This window comes from Scomber scombrus, chromosome 13, assembly GCF_963691925.1.
Source record: "Scomber scombrus chromosome 13, fScoSco1.1, whole genome shotgun sequence".
Taxonomy (NCBI): domain Eukaryota; kingdom Metazoa; phylum Chordata; class Actinopteri; order Scombriformes; family Scombridae; genus Scomber; species Scomber scombrus.
In genome coordinates, this window is record NC_084982.1 from 29,783,811 (window position 1) to 29,789,249 (window position 5,439).

Sequence of the window (5,439 nt, forward strand, 5' to 3'; positions counted from 1 at the left end):
GGTTACTGTGGGCAATATATTTTATTTTTTGTATTGTAATGTTCTGACCCACCGTACATTGCATTTGATTGGCTTACTCTGATATTTTTACCATAACCAATCTCATTCATCATGCCTAAACCTAACAAACCCAACTAACGAGGGCAAGAAGTACTATCTATCTTATTGCTGTTCTTACTCTTTGAGCCATTTCTAAACACTCTATGGTAACCACGGTTTTCAGGAATGAAGGAACATGTCACCCAGTGCAGCGGCGTTGCTCATTGCCCTGAATGCGGAGACATCATAGCAGTCAGCCACAATTAACAAGTCTGCTTTTCTGCATTTCTCTATTTTTTCCAAGAAAGACTGTTCCAACATTATCTAATGAAAAGTCCATAATTTCCCCACAAACAAAAGAAAACTGCCAACCAGCAAACCATTTACCAAACTTAGCAAGAAAAAACTAAAAGTGCGAAAAGAAGACAGAGGAGCCCCCAGTTCATGTTATGGCCAGTCTTGTCTAGTCAATACCATCTTGGGTGTATCTGTAGCCACTGACCCGGTGGGGCAGCCAATCATCCACCAGAATGGAGAACGGATCCACAGTGGGCAGTGGTTGAGACAATCCACCAATCATCCTCCTGTCTTCTTCTTACACATAAACAGAACAAATTATAAGAATGAAAAGGAACATTTAAACACAGATTATGACCACAGTCGTAAGAGTGCAATGTTTTATAGTCTTTGGTCAACAGAGGTCTACAGCATAGAGGAATAAGACATATCAGGCTTTGCATACACACCCATACTTGTTAGTAGCCTGGCTAACACCAGACCGCTGCGTCTCAGTCTCATGTGAGATTGACACGCAGTCTGCCGAGGAGCCGTTCATTTCCTCGTATTTGAGGCGGGATCAACGAATGTCGATCAAATGGTTCTGTACGCTACTGGACAAACTTACAACCAATCATATCAATGGTAGACGATCACGAAAATCATGTAGTGCAAGTTTTTGTGAACTTGCCTTCCAATTTATTTAGCACACAATCTATTGCTGCTTGGAACGGTTGCTGCACCTCCGTGTCCGCCATGCTGGATGTAAACAGAGACGCTCTACGGTCGTCATCGTCTTGAGCCCGCCTCCCCGTTCTGTGATTGGTTCCCTATCTCAGGCAAAAATGTTGTCTTGGTGGCCATGCTAACTTTCTGAGCGAAGTAGAATCTTGCTGGAATGAGAGCATGAGTTTACCCAGGCTAACTTGTTAGTAGATCAGTTTACTCTTCACTTTGATCCAAACATGAGATTTGTTAACAATAAGAAAATATATAAAATTGCCAGACATATCCTTATAATGTGAGGTGTAAATGGGGTAGAGATGATATGGGATAAAATGAATTGACATGACATTAAACAACATGATGTAAATGAGATGAAATTACAGTAGATTAGGTGAAACAACTGGAAATTATTTAAAAATGAAATGAAAGGTGACATGAGATGAAATGATATCGTTATGGAGAATTTGTTCATCAATGGTTAACCTTATCAGGGGAGAAAGTGCTCAGGAGCCCAGGAGCAACTATTATCAATACATCCATCTGATGCATGAGGCTACAATGATTCAGTTCAGTTCAGTTTATTGTCACTTCCATCACACACGTTCGGCATATACAGAAGCGAGATACCGTTCTCCAGATTCATGATGTTCAAACAACAGGCAGTCACACTGTCAACAGTCACTCATGAAAAGAAAAAAGGAACAAAATAAAAGAAAAAAACAAGACATGAACAAGTTTTTTTTTAAACATAGGAGCAGCATCATTTAGTGCTTGATTTACTTAAAGTGTAAAGTGCATTTAGCATTCAGTTTTATCATTTTAATCCCTGACTGGAGGAATGAGTGGCAGCTTGTGGAGGGAATTCATTAATCTGATGGCCTGGGGGAAGAAACTGTTACACAGTCTGGAGGATCTGAACCTGATGCTTCGTTAGCCTCCTACCAGAGAGCAGGAGCACGAAGAGGTGTAGGGACGGGTGAGAGGGGTCCAGCGTGAAGTTTGAGGTCTTTCTGGAACATCAGTCTTTGTGAATGTCTGCTAGGGCTGGGAGTGGGGCGCCGGTAATCTCCTCTGCGGCCCTAGCTACTCTTTTCAGGGTTTTCTTGTCTGCCGCAGAGCAGTTTCCATACCACACAGTAATGCAGTGGGTCAGGATGCTTTCTATCGTCCCTCCGTAGAATGTTGTCATGATTGAAGGAGGTGATTTGGCCTTTTTCAGTCCCCGCAGGAAGTAAAGACGCAGCTGGGCTTTTTTGGTGAGAGCAGTGGTGTTAGTGGACCAGGTGATGTCATCTGCAATGTGCACCCCCACTTAGTACTGTTTACCCTTTCAACTACCGTACCGTTGATGGTCAGTGGGGGGCGCTCACTGCTGCCTCTGAGGAAACTGTCCTCTGTGGATCGTCTTTAAACATTCAAAGATAGGACCACCAATACTCTATGCCCGTAAATGGTCATACCCAATGCATGTACAGCATATGGAATTTACCTATTGGTCCGTTATTATACAAACAAGGCAACACAGTTAGCCATCTGTGAGACAGTCATATCCTCTGACCCTGGTTGCCATAGCAATGCTGTGTCACTGTTAACAAAGTGACTCCTGCTTTCCCAAAAGCACCACAGACAGTTTCCTTCACGGTCTCAAGTAGAAAGACAGTTGATAGTGCTGCCTTTACGGTGAGCTTAAGACCCATGCTTGAACCTAAACAATTCCCTAACAGAGAAGGAATTACATGAGATGACTTAAGAAAATGAGATTAAATGAGATGATATGATCTACTCTATTATATAATACATTTCAAGAGTACAGCTTAAATCTAGATAAGTGTAATATCAGTGTGTGTGTATGTATGTGTGTGTCAGGTGTCGGGAGCAGCCTTAAACCTACAGTCTGTGGTGTCAGTGGTACAGCAGACAGTGGAACGACTCAGCCGGACCAAACAGGAGCTGAATGATCTGCAGAGTTACCAGCAAATCAAGATCCAGCAGCAACAGGAGGACATGAACTGCAGGAAATACCGAGAGAGACTGCTGAAGGTACTGACTAGACTCTGAACTTCCCATTCAGTTGAATGACAAAGTGTGTCTGAACCTTTGACTAGTACTGTATGTCAACAACAGCCTGACTGTTCTTTACTGTCAGATCAAATTACAATAAACTACATAACACCAAATGTTAATATTGGATGGAAATATAAAGATTAAATTAGTGATATATATAACACATATGGAATATATATAATTATGCTGTGTGTTTTCAGACCATGCAGGACCTAAACTGTGTCTCTAAGCTGCTGGACTCGTGCACTCTGATGGATCTGGGTTCAGACTTGCAGACCTCGAGGCTCCTGGAGCACTTCAGCCAGGCCAGACCACATTTTATTGTGAGTCTTACTATTATGATTTTGAAAAGCTGGTTTGAGTTTGAGGACCATCAGGATTTTTCCACAATTGGGAACTCTTTAGACTGTTGGCACTGTAATGACTGCTCAGACCTTGCAACTTTTAGACTGTGGAGACTGTGGAGACTGCTAGGACTTTTAAAAAAGTTCTGACTGCTGCTGCTAATAAAGAAACAGTTTGACCTTTGGACTGTTGGGCCTATTGGATCAGGTTTCATTGTTGGATACACAGGGGCTTATGAGACTGTTGGGACTGCTGGGATATTCATGCACATGTATGTATGTGTATGGAAGAACAAAGTGAAAATGTTCATGTTTGACAATTTTTTTAATATTCAGTATCATGAGTATCATAATCCTTGTTTATGAATGGATATTTCTTCTATTTTGTTCATTTTGTTAAAAAAAACTGATTGCATAAAGATATATTGGTATTGTGGATCTGGAAATATAATCTTTATATAATCGGAAAAGTTGTAATTTAGATAATAATTTAGAAAAATAGTTAAAGCTTGAGCAAATACTGCAGAGATTTCTTGAATTTGCATTAATCATTACGATTGAAAAATGACCTGGTTGTCTGATTCTGATTCAATGTTTGTGAAACTTCAGCTTCACACCAGTAGACTCCTGAGTGGTACTTTGAGTAGACTATGTAAGCACAGCACATATTCTAGGGAAGGGAACTGTTAACGGACATATCTACACTGAAGTCCATAATATACTGTACATGTTTGCGGATCAACTTTTTCTGTAAATTATGTTTGAAAGTCAATATAATTAAAATTGAAAAAAAGAAAGAAAGAAAAGAAAAAAACTAGGACTCATTGGACTCTGGTGGGACTTATGGAGATTGCTGGAATCTGCTTTTGCTTGGTGAGTAAAAGCCTCACCAAGACGTCAGAATGGCTCTACTCTACTCTTCATTCATTGTAGCTTCTGTTTGGATTCATGATGTATTTTCAGAGGAACATTTATTCTGAAACAATCAGACACACTCTCTTACTTTCTCCAGCAACTAGGCGCCGAAGCAGAGTTCATGGTGAAGAGCTGGGAGACGCTGAGAAATCTCCCACACAGGCTGGAGCTGAAGGTGGAAGATGTGTCAGAGCTGCTGAAGCTCCATCAGAGAGTGAAGACGAAGATCCAGCAGAGCGAGTCAATCTTGGGCCTGGCCAGCAGCTTCCATCTCACAGCTAAACAGGTGAGTGGAGCTGGGGACAAGGTAGGGCTGGGCGATATGGACAAAATCAAACATCACGATATTTTAGACCAAATACCTCGATATCGATATCACAACAATATTGTAAAGATGACTGTCGATGCTTTAACTAAATATTTACACTATGAAATCTTTGATAAATAATGATCAGTAATGTGGATATAATGACAAAGTGGGTAAAAAGTAAATAACAGAACAGTAAGTAAGTTCACAATGTCACATATTATACTGTAATGCAGCATTTAAAACCAGGAAAAGAAACTCTGATGACATATCGCGATATTACGATATCCTAAATCTAAGACGATATCTTGTCTCAAATCACAATATCGATATAATTTCAATATATTGCCCAACCCTAGGACAAGTTCTGTCTACCTTAGCTCTGCCTGCTGATATCTAACAGGCCTGGTTGATTCTAGCTTGATTCTCGACCGTTTGGGTCAAATTGAAGGCATCACTGCTGATAAATGTAATCTTTTTAATGCGAAAATAATTGTTAGTTGCAGCTCTAGGCCAGATGTTTTTTACCTTAAAAAAATATTAAGATTGATGTGGTTACATGACCGTTCATCTGGCGGCATGCATACAAATTTAATAATAATAATAATGATAAAACAATTCTGAGAAGCTGACAATAACCCAAACAGTCTTCTTTAGAAATGTCACAAATTAAAAGTGCGTCATTATTAATTGTATTAACCCTAACCCTTCTGTCTATCCAGTTAGAGGCGCTGCTCCAGTCAGACCCTGCAGGCCTTTCAACTGGTT

At 40.4% G+C, this 5,439-nt stretch overlaps 1 long non-coding RNA gene across 1 annotated transcript; it reads left to right on the forward strand.

Moving 5' to 3' along the window:
• Window positions 1–3,045: 3,045 nt before the first annotated feature.
• LOC133993048 (uncharacterized) lies at window positions 3,046–4,501 on the forward strand. The gene is made up of 3 exons (XR_009927054.1): window positions 3,046–3,081; window positions 3,306–3,428; window positions 4,462–4,501. It is a non-coding gene; the product is annotated as an uncharacterized LOC133993048 (long non-coding RNA).
• The last annotated feature ends 938 nt before the right edge of the window (window positions 4,502–5,439 follow it).